This window comes from Eurosta solidaginis, chromosome 5, assembly GCF_040869045.1.
Source record: "Eurosta solidaginis isolate ZX-2024a chromosome 5, ASM4086904v1, whole genome shotgun sequence".
NCBI lineage: Eukaryota > Metazoa > Arthropoda > Insecta > Diptera > Tephritidae > Eurosta > Eurosta solidaginis.
Window position 1 is genome coordinate 191,769,467 of NC_090323.1, and position 24,881 is coordinate 191,794,347.

General features: G+C 36.9%; 1 protein-coding gene across 7 annotated transcripts in view; it reads left to right on the plus strand.

The window, feature by feature from the left end:
* vn (membrane-bound neuregulin protein vein) overlaps nt 1-24,881 on the plus strand; it is a 288,582-nt gene that overhangs the window by 170,107 nt on the left and 93,594 nt on the right. The window lies entirely within an intron of this gene.

Genomic DNA, 24,881 nt, shown 5'->3' on the forward strand with positions numbered 1-24,881 from the left:
TCCAGTAATGATATAGTGCAACAAAATACAAAAATAAAAAAAATTTCAAAATGGGCGTGGCTCCGCCCTTTTTCATTTAATTTGTCTAGGATACTTTTAACGCCATAAGTCGAACAAAAATTAACCAATCCTTTTGAAATTTGGTAGGGGCATAGATTTTATGACGATAACTCTTTTCTGTGAAAATGGGCCAAATCGGTTGATGCCACGCCCAGTTTTTATACACAGTCGTCCGTCTGTCCTTCCGCATGACCGTTAACACGATAACTTGAGCAAAAATCGAAATATCTTTACCAAACTCAGTTCACGTACTTATCTGAACTCACTTTGTATTGATGTAAAAAATTGCCGAAATCCGATTATGACCACGACTACTTTTTCGATATCGAAAATTTCGAAAAATTAAAAAAATGTCATAATTCTATACCAAATACGAAAAAAGGGATGAAACATGGTAAGGTAATTGGATTGTTTTATTGACGCGAAATATAACTTTAGAAAAAACTTTATAAAATGGTTGTGACACCTACCGTATTAGGTAGAAGAAAATGAAAAAGTTCTGCAGGGCGAAATAAAAAACCCTTAAAATCTTGGCAGGTATTACATATATAAATAAATTAGCGGTATCCAACAGATGATGTTCTGGGTCACCCTGGTCCACATTTTGGTCGATATCTGGAAAACGCCTTCACATATACAACTACCACCACTCCCTTTTAAAACTCTCATTAATACCTTTCTTTTGATACCCATATTGTACAAACAAATTCTAGAGTCACCCCTGGTCCACCTTTATGGCGATATTTCGATACGGTGTCCACCTATAGAACTAAGGCCCACTCCCTTTTAAAATACTCATTAGCACCTTTCATTTGATACCCATATTGTACAAACAAATTCTAGAGTCACCCCTGGTCCACCTTTATGGCGATATTTCGAAACGGTGTCCACCTATAGAACTAAGGCCCACTCCCTTTTAAAAATACTCATTAACAACTTTCATTTGATACCCATATCGTACTAACAAAGTCTAGAATCACCCCTGGTCCACCTTTATTACGATACCTCGAAAAGGCGTCCACCTATAGAACTAAGGCCCAGTCCCTTTTAAAATACTCATTAACTCCTTTCGTTTGATACCCATATTGCACAAACGAATTTTAGAGTCACCCCTGGCCCACCCCTGGCTTGAACCCAGCCATTTTTCAAAACAGTGAACTTCTTTGGAACCGCGTAATTTTTCCACACAGTACCGAGTACTTTGACGTCAAACGATAATCCACAAAACTTTCGATTGAGTACCCAAAAATACTTATGCCCATCCATGGTTCTTTTCTTTTGCCAGCTAAGCCAAATAAAAGGAATTTTAAGGCATCTTCCACTTGACCCTTCCAAAAAACAGCAGCCTCCCCGTTCGTCTAATTCCACCTTTTCCGAACTGGTTACTTTTTCCAAAACGGGTACCATTTCAAAACCGGTTACTCCAGGAGCAGGTTATGTTTTCAGAATTGGGGACTCCTTCAAAACTGTTTTTCTTTAGAACCAGTTCTTATTCAAAGCAGTGAACTTTTTCAGACCCGATTACTTTTTCCATCCCAATTATTTGTTAGAGCCACCGTGGTGTGATGGTAGCGTGCTCCGCCTGCCACACCGTATGCCCTGGGTTCGCACGCCGGGCAAAGCAACATCAAAATTTTAGAAATAAGGTTTTTCAATTAGAAGAAATTTTTTCTAAGCGGGGTCGCCCCTCGGCAGTGTTTGGCAAGCGCTCCGGGTGTATTTCTGCCATGAAAAGCTCTCAGTGAAAACTCATCTGCCTTACAGATGCCGTTCGGAGTCGGCATAAAACATGTAGGTTCCGTCCGGCCAATTTGTAGAGAAAGTCAAGAGGAGCACGACGCAAATTGGAAGAGAAGCTCGGCCTTAGATCTCTTCGGAGGTTATCGCGCCTTACATTTTTTTTTTTTTATATTTCTGGGAAGAGGGTTTGTATTCGCAAAGGAGTACTTTTTAGCTACCAGAAACTTTTTAGAAGCAGTTACTTTTTTAAAACCCGATACTTTTTCTTAGGCATGCTTTTCATTGGAAAAACTTCGCTCAGGTCGGACCATACATCTATACTCGGTTCCTTGTCATAAAGAGATAGAAGGTAACGAAAAGGCCCGTGCTTTGGCAAAGAAGGATGCAGCACTCGCTGAATCGACGGTAGGCGTCCTAATACGTTTAGGAGAAATCAAAAGAGGACAGGAGTTGCATATTATACATAAAGCAGGAAAAGCGCGGGGCTGCACAGTTTCTAAGATCATGTGCAAAGCGCACGATATTAGACTCACAAAGTGGCTCATATCTCTGAAGAGAGAAAAATTAAAGCTCACGATTGGCATACCAACTGGATACTGCCTTCTGGTATCGCATGCTTACAAGTTAGGCCTCATCAGTAACAGCAGGTATGGGAAGTGCGAGCTGCAGGAGGAAACACGGTTGAGCACGTTCTGTGTTCGTGTCCTGCGTACGCCAGGTCAAGCCTCCAGTTGCTAACGGCGCCATAGTTACCAAATATTGAGACAGCAGTTAAGCTAGGTCCTAGAAAACGTCTAGTATTTGCCAAGAGTACGAAGTTATTCTATAACATAAGCCCTGGGACCTGATTGGGGTTCTTTCGTTTGGTCGTCAAACAAATTTTGGTAACACTAAATGGCACGTTCAGTCTATGTGAGGTCTTTATTGACCGGCCAGTTCAACCTAAACTAACCTAACCCTAACCCATAGTAGTTAAGTTGCCTTAAGAACTCTCACACGTATACACACTGGCAAATATGTAGATAAACTAAGGAACAGATTATGTATAACGCAATGAGTCATGAGTATGAAGCAAAGTTGGTATGATATAAAAGCATTCATTCACTTTATTTAGTGTCAGTAAAACTGAGTGCGATTGTGAAATTTTTAGTTTACATAGTGGTGAATGTGAATATGAGTGACTGCGACGCAAAGTGCCACGGCGTAATACATAATCTGGCCATTAATCCTAAAAATCTGCTCAAGTAATTGAAAATAATGCGAATACGTTAAATGAAGTGAGAAAAAGAAACGTTTTCTTATAATTAGAAGAGCGTAAACGCAAACGCGATCTTCTACACCCATTTTACATTGTAGAGATGTTATATTTTCCTGCTGAGAATTCAGTCGAATAAAAAGTAAATTGAAACATCATTTGTCCAATTATCTCAATGCTTTATATTCAATTTTCGTTTTTTCACTTTGCCATTGCTGTGAATCCAGTGAATTGTATGAACCGTTTTTACCTCTATTCACTACTTGGCATGTGGCGTACATTTTGACACATAAGCACTCCCATTCCAACTTGCCATATAAACATATTTAGTCTAGCCGACTGTTATAATTAATTCTAATTGCCGTTAAAAGATTAATATGGTAAACGAATGTGAGGTGCGTGAAAAAAATATTTCACTTTTAAGTAATATTGTTTGATTTTCAGCGATTTTTGCGCTCTCATTAGAACAAAAAAAAAGCCCGGCACTACTCAAAACACCAACTTTCAATATCTCCGATCGACGCTAGCTGGCACTTTATTTGACAGATCATCGGGCTATTTCCATCTAGCATTAGCTGCAAATAGCGAAAATGTCTCTTAATATAAAACATTCATGAAACATCAAATGAATGAAAGCTACGCGTTATATTTTTTTCAATCTTGATAACGTGACGTCACGCGCTTACAGACAATAGTGTTTTCTATGATTCATAGAGCAACATGCAAGCAGATATTGATGTCGTGGTTAATGTGCGCTATCACTCAAAAAACTTTAGCCTGGGTGTGAAGATGACGTGCATGAGCCATAAGTGGCGCTTCGTAAGCTTTTTCTCAGCAACATGTTGCTCTCTCGCCTATCAAATAGCAACAGAGCAAGTTCTGGTTCTTAAATCAGATAAACATATATCACAGTTCTGCTTGGTTTCTTGGCTAGTGATTTCGTACGCTCTTGTTCCATATGGTTTTTTGCTTCCTGTAGCTGCTTCCAGTATTTCCTCATATGGTGCTATAAGCGAATACTGCCCTTAGTGCTGCTATGCCTTGTACCGATGTTATGTGCTTACTGCGTTCTCCATAGCAAGGATGTTTGGTTCATAGATCGAAATTATACAAAGAGTACATGCTTCCTTTTACTTTATTATTATCCCTGATGTCTGATAGGCATGCAATATCGGCCAGTCATATTCAACTACTTTTGTACCTCTCGCGAAATAATTCGTCATATAAAAATGGCTTTCACGCCAAATTATTAGCTACGAGAGCAACGATATCCCTTCTGCTAGTTAAGGAATATTTCGTGCTTTATGCATCTGGAGTAACTCTGCAGTGGATTGCGCTTAATTCTAACTAGCAGGGAACTATCGCGTTAAGAGATGGTACTAGTTCTGATTATGTCGCGCGCAGTGCTTTCGACTGACACCTTTAACATTGTGAAGTCCTGCGAAATGGCAATCGCGCCCCCTTGCAGATCTTTCGAATATGCGTTCATAACTGATCAGTTGGTGGCTCTGATATATTCGCGAGCGGTTGGTACATGTATGACTACCAACTGTCCTGCTGTGCATCCGACAAGAATCAGTTCGGAGGTAGTCATTAAACGTCTAGTGCGAAGCTGTCGCTTTGCATGGCTCTCTTCCATTTTTTCGGCAGGATAGTTTCAGCTGAAATTAGTAGTCTTTGTAGCAGCTTTCGTGCATGACTAACTGCTGGTTAAGTTTGGTTTAAAATTAGATAGTAGCTTCTATATATGTATGTTAATAGCATTACGTTCTGTGATCACGCGATGTTTTATCAGAAATCGAAGTAGCAAGACCTCAGTTATATATGCCGAGGAAAAAATCAAAAGAGAGCGATAAAATGCGGGCTACTATCAAAAATACCCTTTTGGAACGGGGACAGATTTCGCACTACTTCAGGGTGGGATGCCATTTTTCTTGAGAGGCTTCTGTTATTTCTACGTCCAGATTCCCATTTTTTGCTCTTGGTGTAGTTTCTACGAAGTTTCTGATTTGTCACTTTCCAGTGCAGTTCTACATTTTTGTTTCACATTATCGACTGTATTTGGTCATTCTAGAGAATATAATCGTCTTAGAAATAATAGAGATGGAAAGGCTTACTAACGCTAGTGGTTTGCGGCAGTAAACATTTTTTGTTTCTATCATCCAAAATGTGTGTAAAGCAATGCCTGGAAAGAATCGGGACAGGGAGAAGCATACATTTATATTGGGTCCCAGGGCATATGAGAATAGAGGGGAAAAAAAGCAGACAAACTAGCTAAAAAGGGCGCATCCCTCCTTGCTCCTTAGACGTCCGAATTAGTTTGGGCCAGATTAAGAAAAGGCGATAGGTGCACATGATCGACCAAGCAGGAAGGGGGTGGACCAACGCGCATGCCTGGAAAGTGGCGAAGATCATGTGTAGGCCTTTCAACTTTAGACTTACAAAGTTACTCCTATCTTTAAAAAGAGAGGATGTAGACTCCTGCCGGGTATTCGGCCTGGACGCTGCCTTTTAATTGTTGTTGTTGTTGTTGTGTTTGTAGCGATAAAGACACTCCTCGAAGGCCTTGGGTAGTGTTATCGATGTCGATGGTCATTTGCCGGGTGCAGATTCGGTAACAAGCGCCACAAAGGTACTAGCCCGACCATCTCGGGAAATATTTGGTATGACCAGATGCAAACTTCCAGGCCATACCGCCCTCCCACCCGCTAGATCCATCAGGAGTTCGGGGTCGCCAGAGTCTCGGCTGTTAATGAAACAGCATTCGTCACAGGTAGGTGCGGTTGACAATTGAGTCGGACAAGCTATATATTGCCCTGGAAACCCCTTGTGGGGGTTGCGCTACAATACCACTTGAATCAATTTGTAATTTTAATCGGCTATGTTCTAAGTCCCTAACCCGCCCTTTAAATTAGGCTTTGTCAGTGATAGCAGATGTAGAAAGTGCGGTTTTTGCTCGTGCCCTGCGCTTGCCAGGCTAAGACTGCAGCTATTAGGAGTGATACAGCTGTCAAATCTAGAAGCAGCCAGTACCATAGGTCTTAGGAAGCAAAATGCAAAATGTTTGCAAAAGCATATAACTATACATACATATTTTTTAAACAGCAAAATATGTACATATGTATATGTATGAGTACACATATATGTTCGTATAAATATATTTGTTGCCACATTGCATTTGGCGCATCTTTCAACGACACCGTAATTTAGCTGCCTAATTAAAAATTTCAATTAAAAAGTTTTTTATCATTTTTGGAATTACCGTCAGAGCAGTTCAACATTTCAACAAACGTTAATGAGGCGGTGTGGAACAGAAGAAAAACGAAACAGCGAATATAAATGCAACAATAACAATGAAGAAATCAACCTGCAACACTACAGAATGGATCTACTGATTGATATAAAGTGTAATTAAAGTCAAAATCCTGCACACATTCAGTACCGCCGCCGCCGCCGTTGCCACTGTGTACCGCTAACACATGTACCGCTATCACATGCCACACACAACACAAATGCGAGCAATTGTAGTGGCTGGGCTAAAGCATTGTCGATGTTGTTTGTTGTGCTTATTGCTGGTTTTTCAGCAACATGTCTGCATAAATACGTCCATATACAAACATAGCAATATATTCACTGAGCTTACCACCGGCAGCGCTGCTGTTGACGTCTGCCTTTGAAGCGTGCCAAAGCACAAGGGCGCGAAGTCACATGCATTCATACATATGTATGCAATAGTGTACGATCGAATGTTGGGATGAGAAATTCGAAATCGTTAACCAGATAATTCGAACAGGAAGTTTGAAAAAAAAAATTAAGCCGAAAATTTTTAATGATTGATGGCACTACTTTGATTGTTACAATTACAAAATCGTTATATAAGACTCCCTGAGGAAGGTGCAAAGTAGCACACAAACGCTTAGGAAGAAGCAAGACTATTGTTGTTGTATTTTGCTAAACGATTTGAAAGCTCAAGTGGTGAGTTAGCGGGATTGTGATTGCATAAGGCTAAACCTCGTATCGAAGTCTTGGACAGCAAGCTCCCGTGGTATTCGTACCAAAAGCTGAAAAAGTTCGTCACTGGCATCGCAAATACTACAAGCTCATGATCTTAACGCGTTTTCTTCTTGAAACTTTCGAAATGCTAATATATGTATGTTGAGTATCCTGCATACTTTTTCTATGTTTTGAACCATATGATTTATTATAGCGGCCCTCTGTGCCTTTATATATGAGAATGGGATCTCTAAGAAAGTTACTTATTACACGTTACGGTTGGAATTTGCTTTCGAATCCTGCTTTTAAAAGTGATTCTATTTTCAAGTTGCAAAACGGACAACACGTCTGGACCTTGCTGTGGTGCACCTACACAAGTACGCCCTCGATTGCTCCCTAACTTTCATTTTCTAGCTCTTAAGCCATGCTACCCGGTTAAACGTAATACTTCTTTTAAGGCTTACTGGTAAGGATGTTTCAGTAGCCTTTCAAAAAGTTATTCCTCTATGTTGATCATATATAAAGCATATATGCTGGTGTCGAGTTTTGGGATCACGACTTCTGAACACATTTGACGCCTTATTGTTATTCAAGCTTGATAAGTGTCGCATCTTCTTCAACTGTGCGGGTCTAGCATAGAGAGGAGTGCAGTCATTTTTATCCTTTCTTTATTGGCTCCCGTTGATGTCTTCGCGACGCTCAACCCATCTTTCTTCTTGCTGTTCAATATTGCGGCTTTCAACTCCTTTGTTTTTCCATTTTAGGTGCCTCCGCTTCGATGTTGGCTTATGACATTGACCTAGTTCATTCTTGTGTCCACCTTAAGCTTATGCATTTTTAAATCACCTCCACTCTTCCTGGCTCTTTATTTGGTAGTGCTGTAGGAAGAAAAGGTTCAGCAAATTTTTGTTCGAGTCCTAAACTGGACAGCTTGGAGCTGGTGCTGATAGTAATTATAAGACTATCAAATCTCGAAGCTGCTGATCTATGCAGCCTATAAATTCCAAACCCTCAAGATAGCTTCGGGGAAACCGAGAGAGTGAAAGGAACCGACCTATTCCAAAAAACATACTATGTGATTTGGCTTCAAATGGTTGGAAATTCAATATGTACGAATCTTATTGAGTGGACTGGCAGATGAGGTGGGAGGGTAAACTCGTATTGTTCGATACTTCGGGACGATGGAGAGGTGGTGCGAGAAAGATGGAAAAGGAAAGGGAGTTGGAGATAGGAGTGGAAAAAGAAGGATAGGAAGAGGAAGGGGGAGATGAAGAAGGAGAGGGAGTGGGAGAGGAGGAGAAATAGGGAGAGGGAGAGCAAAATTTAGTCATTTTGTGAAACAGTTCGTTTGTGGTGAAAAGTTCGGTTTCGTTTCGGTTTCGATTGAACCTCAAAGAATACGTTTGGATTTGTATTCAGATATATAGAAATACAAATAAGTAAGAACCGTAGCTATTCACGTGGGATTTTTCATTTGATTTCTCTTTTGTGGCCCGAATACAATCCGAACTTCAATGTAATGCCAATAAACTCCACAAAAAATCAATCTCAACACTAAAAACAAATTTAGGAAAAACCGAACAACAAAATCGAAAATAATAACAATTCAACAACATACTACAATAATAATAAATAATTAAGCGAATGGTATATAATTATTTTGCGTAATCGTCGCCTTTGATCTATTGAGCGCCGTCGTGCAGTGTTTTGTGTTTATTCTCCTCATTCCAGCATGTAATATGTTGCACGTACCGTGTTGCATGCGCTGTTGTAGGGTGGCTAAGCATTAGATTACTCACCAATATGGCACCATGTACATACATACATACGCACATGTATACGTACATATATGCACATACTCCTGGCACCTGCATTAGCACCACCCTGCAGAGTGCGGCTGGAATGGAGTATAAAAGTCACACGCCATGCAGGCGCTTAGAAGTATCCCATCGACTCGGTTAGGTGCAAACCTTCGAAAAAATTCTGGCGTTGATACGCATACACATACAAAAATAGTGTGTATATGAATAAACATGCATCTCTAACTTAAGCAGCTGCGTCTGCTGGTTTATGTTGTGGAATTTGTTGTTGCAACAGCCGGCTGTCAGTCTGGTGGTGGACCACCAATTGTTTGTTTTTATTAAAATTTACTGCGGCGCTATTTTACCTCTGATCTTGATTTGCCTTTTTTTTAACATTTTGATATACATACATAAAAAATTATTCAAATAAACATTAGCAATTAAAGAGAGAAAATAATAACAAGTTGTATATTCAATAATAGAAATTAAAAGTAGGAAAACGATTTGAAAAATATTTAATGAAATTGCATTAAGGGGGAAGAGCTTTTAAATTGTTTGGTATTAGAGTGCACTAGATTGCTGATATAGAGTGTAGTACACACAAATGTTTGTTTAATTTTGGCGTGCTTTACACCGGGAACCGCAGAGCCCTTAGGGGCCGGCACATTTAACCTAGGCCTTGAGCTCTTCAAACTTACTTTCACATTTTCAAAAACAAATTTTTCTTCGCACGTAGAGTTTTACTAGTTTTTTTTCTAATTTTATATAAAGTAACGCCTGCCTTTTCACATTTATATCTTTTATAGTTTTAGCCGCTAGAAAAGGCTTGTGGTGTAGCATTCTTCAAGGCTTTACTTACTTGCCTGTGTAACTTTCCCTTTTCTTATTATTTCCATACACTTGGCTTTTACTATATTTGGTTTTCCTTGCAGTGGTACTTCTCAAAGACATCAAAAGTATTTTTAACCAAGAAAGTCAACTCTTAAGTCACCACCTCTGTAACAGGAGGTCCACAATAAATGTTACTTAGTTGAGTATTTTCCCTGACACATAGCCCTAGTTGTTAATTCGAAAGAACTTAAGACCATTCCCCACTTAGTCCTTCCAACGTAGATGGGACCTTTCTTTACTTCAGCTCCCATAGCTAAATCCCGACAAAAAATAGAAAGCGATCTGGTTTTCTTCAAAGTAAGGGAAACTTTATTTTTCCATCAATCGTTGATTTTCCGCCAACAACTTTCAGGTGTAGTCAAAAGGTGAAAACGTATTGCAGTGTGAGCTACCCTTTCGACTTCCGCTGCAATTATTACAAAGTTTATTTAGCCTTTTGCTGGTAGGTCTGCAGCTGAATTTGGTATATTTGCTTACTATGCTCCTACAATAACTTATTCCGTTCTATCTCGAGAATTGTCTATCTACCTCGGCCTCGAGTTATAAAATGTGTGCACAAGCAGGATGAAAGACATAGCCTTACAGGTTAATGTTCTCCATTTCCTTATAAATTTTCAAATGATTCGCTTCATCCACCACTATCAATAGAAAAACGTATTTCAGAAAATTCTTGATTATTATGCGCCTTCTGTTATTGTTCGAATCGCTGAACTGTTGATTAAATAACTCAAATATACAGTATAGCAAAATATTCTTTATTTACCATGCTACTATGGTAGTAGTACTTCCCAATTCAAGTACCAATTACTCGCGTACTTCACCTACAACGTGTTAAAAACAACTGATTCTCCATAGCATGGAGGGCGCAGCTTTTATACGCTCAGTTCGCCTCGTTTAATTATTTTTCCGAGGCATTGCACTTTTCGCGAACAGCTGTCTCCAATAGTTTAGTTTATATATTTCTCGTTTCTGTATCTCATTAATGTTTGTTTATTTATCGTTTCTCACTGTAATCTGCTATTTACATGTATGTGTATTAACGTCTGAGCTCTTATGCGCTCTCACTTCATGCATATGTGTGTATATGGCTGATAAATATGCGCTGTTTATTGCTATGTATATGTATGTGTTGCTGTTTTCTCTTACAGCGTATCGAAATTGCTAATCCCACAAGAGTAATACAATTTCTCACCTTACTGTTTTCTCGGAAATCTACTTATAATTTGTTAGAATCAAGCCAATATGCAATCTTTACGTTGCGCGGCTTCACATCGGCCTGCAGAGCGATAATTTGTACACCTCGAACTCTCTTAATGCTTATCTAGCTATCTCTCAATCCTTTGTATTACTTAGTTCTCCACATACTTGTGTACGTGTAGCTTTTGTTATCTCGTGCAGTTATTGTCGTTTTTGCTACAGCAAAGTATTGTTTTTTGCCAGTTTTATAGCAAAACGTAAAATCACAAAAACGTGCAAGGTTTATTTCATCTATTAATTCTTGGTTATATTGTTTCACGAATATTTCCATTATATTTTAAGTGTAAATACCTCAGCTCCACTGAAATCACTATGCACAAAAATTATATTGCCATATTTCTAAGAATTTTAGAACGAACTTGTAAATTTTCAAAAACATTTGCTAACTAATCAATTTTGCTAAGTCAATTGGCGCCAAACCTCTTTATTTTCTCTTAAAATTTTTCCATACAGACTTATTTAAGAATGTAGCTGTAAATGTTTACACTCAAACTTAAAAGTTTACATAAAAGATTTCGTTAGCAAAATTTTCATACGAAATTTAGTTTATTTATCTTTTATTCAGTCGAATGATCACTACTTCAAGTAGCGCAAACATATTCCGAATCAACTGTCAGATGAAATGATGATTCTAGTAATGTATGTGCCTATTGTGAGAAATTGATAGTGTTTTTGAAGATGGTGAGTGTTGCCACCAACGCAAAAAAAAATTATTCAATTCAAATACGAAGGCAAACTAAGGGAAGTGTTGAAGTTAGTTTCAATATTTTCACCAGGCAGTGGATAGGTCATTTTATACAACAACAACAACAACAACATATAACAATCTATATATATATATATATAAATCAAATTCTGTGTCTGTGTTTCTGTGTTCCCTATGGAAACGTATTTCCCACACTTCAATCATCACCAAATTCTGGCTATATGTTCCTTCGATCAAGGCGCAGGTTTTTCATATTTCAGAACTAAGAATTTTAAATTTAAATTTTTTTCTTTCAATTTCACGTGCGCCACTGGGTGGTGCGATAAAGTTTGTAGGTCAGCAAAAGTTACTCATACGCCATGTACGTACTTAATTGCAAAACTTTTCTTTGATCACAGCATTGAATTCACAAAAAGTTTAAGCGATTGCATTGGGTGATTTAAAAGTTTTTATTAAATTTAAGCATCCCATTGTAAAAATAGCTGTGTATATGAGATGATACACAAAAATTGTGCAGCTAAAATATTTTGATTAAGTTATGAGATTTAGATATGAATTGTGTGTGACAAAATAAGATTTGAAAAATAAAGCGAAGAATGATAAATTAGAGGAATGAAGGATATAAGAAAAAAGAAGGAGAGGTAGAGGGTGTAAAAAAGAAGAGGGAGAGATAAGGAAATTATAAAGGGTAAGAATGAGAAAAATTGGGAGATACATTATCAAGAAGATCAATAAAATATTATATACTGATTGCTTGACTTTGAGTAACGGAAAGGAATGCGTTAAAATACACATTATTTAGATTAGTATCTGCCCAACCCAAGCAACGCCAGGGTGATATAATAGTGAACAGCGGAAGTACTGCTTATAAAAGGAATGCCATAAACCCAATGTTACAAAGCGCTTAGAGCACGCCTATAATTATTCCACACAGTTGGGATTAAAAGGCATATAGAGTTGGTATGTACCTAAATGGTGAATAAAGGAATATCAACAAAAAGGCAACACTTAGGGACCAATTGCAAACCGAACAGCAGGGCATTCGTATGGCTGATTAGATAAAGGCACCTGCCTTTAAACTAGTATAAAGTATGAATGTTGGAGGTTTCGAGTTCAATACTCAGCTCCCGACCAGGTGATTTTACCCTTAACTCTTTTAACTCTTGACTCAGGTTGCGGTCAAATTTCATAAATATATTTGAAATGTACGTGTAAAAGTCAAATGAAGTTAGCCAAAAATGTGTTTAAATAGATACAGTAAACAACATTGTTTTATGAAAAATTTGTATCCAAAAGCATTGCTTCATTTTCTTTTTTGAAGTTGTGGATATCGCTATTTTTGAGGAGCACCATGATACATGATTGTTTCTTGAGCATGATCTAAATTATCTAAAGCGCCTACCAATAATCACAATGACAGCCCATTTGAAGCTCTCTCCACCGCCGAACTATTAGAAGAAACTTTATGAATCAGTGAGTCTGTCTTTTGCCGTGTTGTCTAGTGCTAGACGACGCATTAAATTACTATATAGACGGCTATGCAAGCGTCACTGCAGATTTGTGTGCTCATTTTTCTACCAGAAAACACGCAAATTCTGGGATATGCTGATGATATTGCAGTAGAAGTAGTGGCCAATAAACTGGACCTGCTTCAAGTATTATGTAATGACGCCATAGGAAGAAGAAAGGAATGGCTAACCAATACGGGACTGGAGTTGGCTAGCATATAGACAGAAGTGGTATTAGTAAGCTCCCAAAGATCGGCGAACGAGTTAGTCTTAACTGTTGGGGATCATCAAATCACCTCAAAGGATTCTCTAAAATACTTAGTAGTGCACGTTGACTCTAAGTTAACTTTCAAAGAGCACTTCAGAGCGGTGGGAGCGAACATTACCAAAGTTAATGGAGCACTTATGCGAATAATTCCTAACAGTGGTGGTCCGAGCGAAGCTACCCGTTAGCTATTGGCCACAGTAATCAGCTCAATAACCCGTGTGGTACGGATCTAAACGAACTCATCAAAAGGATATATTAGCAGCATACCGACTTGCAGCTATAAGAATAGCATGTGCTTACCGAACGGTGTCCGACGACGCGATCCTGGTCCTAACACGGAAAATCACAGTGGATTTACAGGCAAGCGAAATGGCCGATCGGTGTAACACTAATATCTAGCGACCATCTGAATACGCCACGAAAAGAGCAAGGACACAAACAATAGCTAAGTGGCAAGAACGGTGAGAGGCCTCCGGTAAAGTGCGTTGGACCTTCACGTTAGTTTGGGACGTAGCTCAATGGAATGAGGGGAAGCATGGCGAACTGAACTACTATATCACGCAGATATTGAGTGGACATGGCGGTTTCAAAGAGTATTTGTGGAAGCGTGGGATAGAGGAAAATCCTTTTTTTCCAAGGTGTACCACGGAGATAGAAAACGCAGACCACGTAATGTTCCAGAGATTTTGTGGAGGAACCTACCACGAGAAATTTAGTATGACAAATGTGCAACAGGAAGGAATGCTGAACTGCAGTTAGCAAAATGGCATTTATTGTCATGACACGTCTGATGGAAGCTGAAACGAAGCGCAGAGAAATGTGCAGGCGAAGCAGTGGCGATTAAATGGACATTCAGAGCAAATAAGGGGAATCTGGACGCAGAGACAACAGTAGGCTCTTAAAAAATGAGAAATATGGAACGCTACCCTGAAGTAATGTGAAAGTGTTACCGGGGTGGGCGACGGTTTCAAAACTGGGGCTGTTTTCTATTCTACGGACACACGGTTGCTGCGACGGTAGCCATTGTGGTACATTTGGCATTTTTCAGCCCTCACGCAAAAAAAAATGTATCATATATATACATATATGTACATTCTTAGTGGAGGTTGATAATTGGGTTGGATAAGCTATAAATTGCGCTGACAACACCTTAAATCGCAAACTATTAAACGCCGCAACATTTGGAAGTGTAAAATTTCCATACAAACAATTTTCAAAATTACTACATAGGTATTTAGAATACTAAATTTTAGTAAACACAAAATTTTCATTGGAAATTTAATTTTCCTATTTTCTTTAGTTTTCATTTCACATGAAAAATATTAAATAACTTTGAACGAAGGTTAAATAAATTTTTTTTTTTACGTAAATAGTGTGAGGCATTGAAATTTTAATGGTTCTCACTTAAGGAAATAAAATGAATGGGGAATTTCTTGTATTTAATTATTGTTATGTCATAGGCTGGCAATTATAAATGTATATACACGTTTGTAAGTATACATACATACATACATATGAAAATAGCTATAAGAATTTTGTGACACATTAAAATTAATTCATTTTGAGCACAAGCCAAAAGTGTGCGAAATTTGATATTCTTGCAGCTATTTCTATAAATGAACAGGTAAAATTTGGCAATGATTCTCAATGTCTAGCAAAAACTGGTATTTGAAAATATATAAGAAAAATTTTAATATTTAACTAAAATTTTAAAATAGTATTGCTACTTGACTTTGCATTGAATTAAATTTATCAATTTGTGAAGCAGAGCGGGTGTCATATTAAGAAGGCGTCTTTTAGATTGAGAACGCTTGCAAGAGCTATGGAGATTAATTTGAGATCTAAGGTTCAAGTAATGGAATTCACTAACTTATAACGATGCGATTTGTCGAGATTTTAATTAGCGATTTTATCGCTTACCTTATCGATTGTACTATTCACCAACTTAGTTTTAACGACTCGAACTAAATGACATTTAAATTTCGTTTTAATAGTAGAAAGGTGAAAGCACAGCTTAACGAAACCTAAAAAATGCGAAAAGCACAAAAGGATTGCCAAAAATAAATAAATTCCGTATACACTCAGAGAAAAACGCCGTTCTAAAATCCAGCACCACCGGACTCAATTCAAGCTTTTCATGTTCTTACTTTTTTGTTCTTGAAAAACGAACGACCTGTTCTTAAAACAATAACCTTGTTCTTGAACTGACACCATTTTCTTGAAAAGAGAACGGCTGGTCATACAATATGAACGAATGTTCTATTAATGAGAACGATGTTCTTAAATTAAGTTCAAGAAAAAAGAAACGGTACAATTCGTGTGCACTACAATGTTAAGTACAACATTTGCCACAAGCTACCAAGCAGTTGTAGTGGCCCAGCGGCTATAATGTTGCGGTTGCGATCGTGTGGTGCGAGTTCGATCACCGCCAAACTCTAAAGTTTTTTAAAACATTTTTTTGTATTCTATTTTTTTAACTCTTATTTTTCGTTTAGTTCCATTCGCATATGTACAGGTAATTCTCAAACTTGTTATGAAATGTTTTAAATATATATTCAGATTGCATCATCAAATAATAAAAATTTCTCGATAAGAGAAATATATGAAAAAATGCATATTATGCGTTTTTTCGAACCTTTTGGCTTTTAATAATAGTTTTTTTGTTATTAATATTTTTTTATTAATAACAAAAAAATTATTTATTAATAAAAAATAAATAAATAATGGGGTAACATATAAAAAGTTACCTTCCTCCCACCAATGATCAAGCACAAACCGTTCTTGAATTGAGATCGAAAACTATTAAAACAACCACAAAACGTTCTCGAAGCGTGAGAACGAAAAATCTTAAATCAAGCCCAAGTAGTGCTTGAAATGAGCACAGAAGATTCACACATCGATACCAAACTGGTCATAAAATACGAACGGTGTGCTTGGAAAAACTGTTCTTAAAACAAGCCCATCGGTCACGAGTTAAGAAAAAACGTACTTAACAGACTTTTGTCAACGAATGTTCTTAATTTTGAACTTGTTTCGTTCGTTTTAGAACGATTTTTTCTCTGAGTGTACTAACCGCTTTTAAAAGTCATTATTGTGCAAGTTTTTACATATTTTAACAAAAGGTAAATAAATACGGTATTAATTTCCTTTTTTCTCTGTTGATATCGCAGTTATTCTTGTACCCCTTAATTGACCATCAAATTGAGAAATAATATTATGAGCCAAGTCTGGGGTTAGTTGGTACAGCCTTCGAAACTCCGTTGCATTCAAGTGGCATGGGTTATCTACTTCTCTCAGAAGGTGTCTGTCCACTGGCGATGGACTTACTAATGCTTTTTCTTGTGATAAAACGTACGCCAAGTACTCAAATGCCATTTGATTTATAAATAAAGCAGCTTTTCGTGTTTGAAAGTATTTAATTAAAGCTCCGATTTTCCTTTCTAACTAAAATTGCCAGTAATATTAATTTCGTGATTTTTAACGCAGCCAATTTACTTGCCTTTTTTTTTTAGCAACACAGCTGATCGTCGACAAACAAATATCGATACAAAATAGCTACTGAATAACGAAATCGTTATAGTTCACGATTCGCAAATAAAGCGATGGCAAATGTGGTTAAAAAAGTTAGTGAAGTCCACTACAGTTTTGAGTATAAGATTAGTTCTTAAATACGTTATTCTGCTCTACCTTTGGTCTATCTGCATAACTTTTAAGCAATTTTTACCTCTTACTCCCACTTCCCTTTCTATTCACTCTTCCCTCTGCCTTTCTATTTTTCTATGTCTCTTTCTCCCACTCCGTCTTTTTCCTCACTTATTTTCCTCTACCTATCTTTCTTTCTTCTCTAACTTTAACTCTTCTCAGTCTCTTTCTCCTTCCCACTTTTCTTTTCTCCCTACTTCTTCTTATTTTTCTCCATCCCAAGTCCCACCCCTTGCCCCAGTCCTTTGCTGGAAAAAAAGTAGATAGGCAAAGGGCTACCTATATACCGAATTTCAGACAAATCGAACCGTGAATAGAATTTGTTCGAATAGATCCATGGTCCTGGTCCACTTCCCGGAAAAAAACTGCACAAGAACGACATCCTATCTTTCAAGTTGGATCAAACTGCACACGGTCTGCAAATTTGATTAAAATAGTTAAATAATTTAGGAGTCAGTCCATCGCGGACAAACAACGTGACACAAGATTTATATATATTAAGATATTAATCTTAAGCAAGCATATTAATGCTCAAGCATGTTAACGCTCAAGCATATTAATGCTCTCTAAATCTATTTTAAAATGTAATTAAGGGGCGAATTATGTATAACGCAACGAGTCATTTTTTCTTTTGTGAATCAAAACTCCTATCAGATAAGAGCATAGTGACCGTAAACGTTGGCGCCTTTATCAATTTTTTGGTATTATATAGTGGTGGCTGTGAATAGGAGTGACTGCGACGCAAAGTGGCTCGGCGTCATACATAACTTGGCCCTAAATGTGAATGGTGAAAGCATGTCTTTCACGTATGTTTTTTTTTTTAATATATTCTTCAACAAAGAAAAAATATTTTAAAAATTTGCTTCTTTTCCTTTTTCTTTAAATAAATCTGAGGTGCATAATATCAAAAAAATTACGTAAAAATTTCCACACAATTGCCGAAATTATAATTGAATAAAAAAGATATTTAGTGCATCACGGTTGAATGCAGACATCACTTAAACTTCTCATAAAATAATTATTTTCCTTTTCTCAAATATTTTTTTTTTCTTAAATCAATTCAACACACAGTCATACAAATAAAATTTTCTGCACACAAATTGTGTTGTATGCGATTTAGGGAACTGTTATTATGAGAAAATATTTAAGCAAAAATTAAGATTTAATGGGTCAATGATTTGGATAAAATAATTAATGTGCGAATTATCAAAAAAAAAAAAACAAACAAAACCGAACATGCTATTAAGATTCACACATCCGAAGCTCATTGTTTAAATATTTGAACCTATAAATGGGTAATTTATGGTGCGATTTATAAGCGTAAAAAACCGCATTGAACAAGAAATTATAAATTGTTTAAATACATCGACTGCCGAGTGGAATATCACGCTATCTTGGCCGCCGTTTCGAAAACGCCCTATCTCACAAGTGGTTTGAAAATGTCCTATTTTAGAATTTGTTTCAAAAACGTCTCAGAAAGAAAGAAAACTTAGAATTTTATTCATAAACACCACAGCCAGTGTCAAAATGTATTGAATTTGAGCTCAGTTATGGTGATTTTGAAAGAAAATCTATCTGAGCTGTCCCATTCTCTGCTACCAAATTCTGAGGTAGGGCGTTTTTGAAACGGCAGCCGGAATAAGGGATATTCCACTCAACAATCGATATGAAAAATGTATTTAAGAGCCGGACCCGTGCGCATCTTGCGCAACAAATATAAAAGTCTCATATCAAATATCGACAAAAATCAGCTGTTCTATCAATCAAATATCTATAAACTTACAGCTTGCGCTGCCATCTGCCGAATGTTAGCAACTGCCGGTAATGCAGTGTTAGTTCTAATCAAATATTCACAATAGTGCCATAGTACAAATAGATTTCTTTGTGTGCTCACAGTCGTTAATTTTTAACAAATTATTTTTAAAAAATATAGCTTAACAAAAGTACTACAACCGAAATTGCCCAAAGCTCGTTAATAGCACGAATCTCCATCTTTACAACCAAAACTTTATTTATAGATTTGGATTTCAAATAAGAGCGAAAAAAGAACCAGTACATAAACACAGCAACTAGAAATAATATATAAGATAGTTCTGTTGTAAATTCCATCTCCCCTTCCCGTTTTATCTGTGTATGTTTCTTAAGAAATTAAGCTTCTAAAACAATACTTCCTTCTGCACTGCATTGCGAGTACATACACTTGTGTTAATTGAAACAGTACTGGCCGATCCGATTACATTGTATACTTAGCTGAGCAAAGCTCACTAAATTAATATAGTCGTGTTCCTCCCTCCGTTTATGGACACGATATCTTGAATAAAGTTTGAGATACCGTGTCGAAATTTGGTATTTCGGTTCTTTAGCTCCCATCTCCCGTCGCAATTTAATATAAGCGAAATTGGACGATAATCACGCCCTTTTTTACATAAACTTTGGAAAACAACAGAAACCTGATTATTCAGTAAATGATGCAGCTAGAATAACCAAATTTGATGCGTACTAGCATCTAATCAAAATTTCCTTTATAAAGAGGAATGTTTCTTAAAAATAGGTGCCCACTTTTGATAGAACTTAATGTCAAAAAACTGAGTCTTACTAAACTAAAAAGCTCTCATCTGAGTATTTCATGTTCGGTTACTTCTGCGTTGTACCTTTTTGACCGATGAATAGGGTACAACGATCAAATTAAGTATACTCGTGTAAAATTGTTATCGGACTTTGAGAAGTCGACAAAGTTAAAATCTAATCTTAGTGTATAAAATAAAAAAAGCGTCACTTCACTTTCTCACCCCCTTGAACTTAGCAGTTATTACATTGTAATCGGTCTTTGTAAAAACTACAAGTTATGAATTAAGTCTGAGCGTTTCAAGTGGATCAAAATCGAGTGTAAAGATTTAGTTACATATACAAATTTGTTTCACTATTTTTCTAAATTTTGAGCAATTGTAAATTATGTTTTAGCTCATATAGCCAAAAGTAAACTTAAATCCAAACAAGTAAGAAAGTCTAAGTTCGTGTGAAATCGAACATTACATACCTAGCTGTGTAATTGAAATGATGTTGTTATTTGCTTTGTGTGGTTAATAGTGTTATAAGACCTCGCAATAATCTCACGGGTCACGCCCATTTTCAAAATTTTTTTAAGTTTCGTTCTAAGCTCAACCATACCACTACTGAGGTAGAATATCAGTAAAATGTAGTTAAATACCATAGATTTTTTTTTCAAACTTTGCTACGGTTAGACCTTTAGGAAATGTGGGCGTGTTGTTCTTTACCCGATTTTGGTAATCTTCACTCAGTCTATATAATTTGGCAAGGATAGTGCCTCTGCCAAATTTCAATGTAATACCTTTAACGACTTTTGACTAAACTTCCAAATTTTCTTCTTCTAAATGTGAGTTGTGCCACGCCCATGTTCCAAAATTTTTTGGAATTTATGTCTTGCATCATAAAACCAATACACCTACCAAATTACATTAGCTTAGCGGTATTCATTTTTAAATTATCTCATTTTTCCGATTTTTTCTAAATTTTCGATATCGAAAAAGTCGGCGTAGTTATCGTCCGATTTCGCTCATTTACAATACCAATCTATTCTGGGTACAGACAAGCCCGCATACCGAATGTGGTGAACATATCTCAATATTTGCTCAAGTTATCGTGTTAACGGACAGGCAGACAAACGGACGGATGGACGGACGGTCATCTATAATCTATCTATACATGTATGCGCATAACTTCACACAGAATTCTGCGATTTTAAAACGGTTTTTTTTTCATTTGAAAGCTTAGCTACGTGAGTTGGTACAGTTAATATAAATTGAAGGTATATATTATAGGGGCGTGGCAAATTGCCAAAATGTAGTAAAAAATCAAAAATTTTTTGTTTACACAGATATAACTCATAAACGGATGGATGGATTTAAAAAATTCTACCTTTCAGTAAAACTTTGAAATATTTACCTTCGATCTGCATCAAAAAAAATTCTTGATTCCTTTCTTATATCAGCCAAATTGTTTAAACAAAAGTAACATTTTTATCAAAAAATGCGTATGTGTGTTTGTTCGCTGTGAACTGTCCGCGCTAATTGCTTTTGAGTGACGCTTGATGCGACACATACATACGTACATATATAGCATTCGCTGCGTTATTTAACTTCGGGCGTAGGTTTATAGGTATGTATGGATGTACATCACTACATAGTATAAAACAAAGTCGCTTTTTCTGTCCCTATGTCCCTTTGAATGCTTAAACCTTTAAAAATACGCAACGGATTTTGATGCGCTTTTTTTAATAGATAAAGAGTGATTGAAGAGGAAGTAACGGATGAAAATATTTGGCTGAAAATTAGTGGAGGGGTAGCTTAGAACCAGGAGACAGACATAGGCTAATTTTATCCCGTTCTGGATAGGGTCTTGATATCAAAACGTGGACCTGGGTAATCCTGGGATATGTTTGTACAATATGGGTATCGAATGTAAGCTGCTTATCAGTACTTTGATACGGGGTATTTTTCGTACCCGCGTGTAACTAGGGTCTCGAGATATAAGCGAAAACGTGGACGCGGGTACCCCTAGAATGTGTTTATAGAATATGGATAACAAATGAAAGCTGTTGATGAGTGCTTTAGTACAGGGTAGTTTTCATACCCATTGGTGACTAGGGTCTCGAGATTGAGGCCAAAATGTGGACCCGGTACCCCTAGAAAGTGTTTATCCAATATGGATAACAAATGAAAGCTGTTGATGAGTGCTTTAGTACAGGGTAGTTTTCATACCTATTTGTGAAGGGTGTGTTTTTATATTATGGGTATCAAATTGAGGCCGTTTGTGAGTGCTTTAGTACAGAGTTATTTTTATACCGCTGGGTGACTAGGGTCTCAAGATATGGGCAAAACCTGGACCCGGGGTTAGACGGAAAAAGTTTATTAACATGTATGGAGATAGACCAAATTTAGGGCAGAACAACGTCTGACGGGTCTGCTAGTTTTGATATATAGAAGTCTATATCTATCTTTATTCCTTTATACCTGTACAACCAACCGTTATCCAATCAAAGTTATAATACCCTGTATACAAGTACAACTGGGTATAACAATTCTACATATGTGTATCATAATACTAATATCTTACATAATTTTCTTCTCGTTTTAGGTACGTCTCTCACTTTTGTTACTAATCCTTGACAAAGAAATTTTATTCAATATAAGTAACTTGAGTAAGTATTCAAATTAATAAGATTACAAACAAATATCTCAGCTATATATTACGTGCTCTAACCGTACCTCAAAGAATAATAAAGCAAGAAAGATATATTTTCCTGTATTGTATGATAAACAAGCACTCCACCAACTGTTGCTGTACTGGAAGCTCTAGGAAGAGCTAAACAAAATGTTAATGGCATAGCCTATGCTATATTTTAAAACAAATCGTTGACTTTTCAATAGTATGTCGATAACGTTTCTGTAACAAATCTATAACTTCTTAAAAATATATCGATATATTTGATAAATAATTTACAGGAGTTCGATAAGAAGAAGATTTTTCAAAGCTGGGTCGTCCCTCGGTAGTGTTTGGCAAGCACTCCATGAAAATCTCTCAGTGAAAACTCATCTGCCTTGCAGAAACCTTTCGGACTCGGCATAAAACAAGTAGGTCCCGTCCCGCCAATTTGTAGGAAAAACTAAAAGGAGCACGACGTAAATTGAAAGAGAAGCTCGGCTTAAAATCTCTTCGAAGGTTATCGCGCCTTACATTTTCTTTTCCTTTGTCGATTCACTCTTTTCATACAGCATACCCACCCCACACACCTCGCCTACACTTAACATACGCTTTCAAAGTTTTTTGAGTTTAATGCTAGACCGAGGAAATTGACACATAAGAAGTCACCGAAGGCGGCGTTGGTTCTTCTAAAAATTTCCAAAACATTTTTGGTCTTAAAAAATACAAAATGTTACTTGAGTGATTTTCTATTTAAAATACAATCTAATCAGAGTATAATTCAAGACGCCGATTACTTAGGCAGCATTGAGAAATTCTATGGATCATGAATCCAACCACCTCTACTCAGCTTAATCGCAAGTTAACTTATGTGAAGACTTACTGAATGAAAAATATGTACATATGTTTTAGTGACATATATGTATATTAGGGTGGGTCGATTTGTATGGACGAAAGTTAACCGATATCGCGCCATCGATTTTTCGATAGGATTTGGGCTCAGGAAAAAAAGTTCCACTACGCATACCCAAAAAAATAATTTTCGAGCCTGCGAAATTTCATTTTTTTTTTTTACTTTTTTCGAATTTGATTTTAAAGATTTTCTTCATGACTTACTAAAAAAATTTTCATATTTATACCCTGTCCGACCCAAAAATGTCCGATAAAAACTGTTATCGCCAACGTTTTTAGCGGAAATTTTTGGGTAGGACAGGGTATACATGAAAATTTTACAATCAAATGAAACTTTTTTAGTAGGTCATGAAAAATACCTTAAAAATCAAAGTCGAAAAAAAGTAAAAAATAATAATAAAATAATTAATAAATCCACCCAGTCTAATGTATATAATAAATATATGTATATGTATGTATGTGCATTGGTCAAACCTAACACCAAATATAACACTAAAAAAGCGTGAGAAATTCATTGCGCTCCAATTTATGGTCAATTTTCGCTTCCGTATCGTGTGCTCTACATCTCCGGCATGGCGAATACAATTTGCATGACCTGAGGCAATTACAATAACAACAACAGCAGCAGCAATTGCAGCCGTTGCAGACACTCACTTAACAACCACGCACCACGTTTTCAAACTGGTAAAAGGAATTCGGCAAGCACCTGCACAAATCGGCAACGGTGAGAATAATTCGATCAGTTGAGCGGGAACGGGAAGGAGAATTTGCTGATAAATAAAATAAATACATAAAGGGGTGACAAAACATACAAAGCTAACTTATACGGTTATAGAGATAGTTGGGTTAGCCCAACAATTGTGTTGTATAATGAAATACTCGAAATACAACAACAAACTCATTTAAAAGTCTATGTTTTTACATTGTTACCAAGTGGGAGCTCTGTCTATGGTACTAACGGAATTCCGTTGCCTTTTACCACGGGCGTATGCATGAGGTGGCAAAGTGAGGCCGCTGCTCCCGTATGGACTGCTTACTTCATTTGATCACATTGCTGTTGCTAACAGTTTAGTCGTTTTTTTGCTGTTATTTTCGAAAATGACACTGAATATGGCACAAATCATCGAATCCTCAGGTTATCCTAAAAGACAATTAGCCTTGTTCCTAAAACTGTTGACTATTTTGGGTATATCTTAGCTCAAACTACTTACGTTGTCGCCAACCTGTATCCTGAGAACGCATATATAAAGAGAAGTATTAAATTTACTTTAAAGTCAATAGCTTAAAATTAAAAAATGTAAGGCGCGGTAACCTCCGAAGAGATTTTAGGCCGAGCTTCCCTTCCAATCTACGCCATGCTCCGATTTTTCCTACAAATTGGTGGGACGGTATCTACATGTTTTATGCCGACTCCGAACGACATCTGCAAGGCAGATGCATTTTCACTGGGAAGCTTTTCACGGCAGAAATACACTCGGAGTGTTTGCAAATAACTGCCGAGGGGCGACCCCGCTTAGAAAAACTTTTTTCTATTTGAAAAATCTTTTTCTAAATTTTTGATGTTACT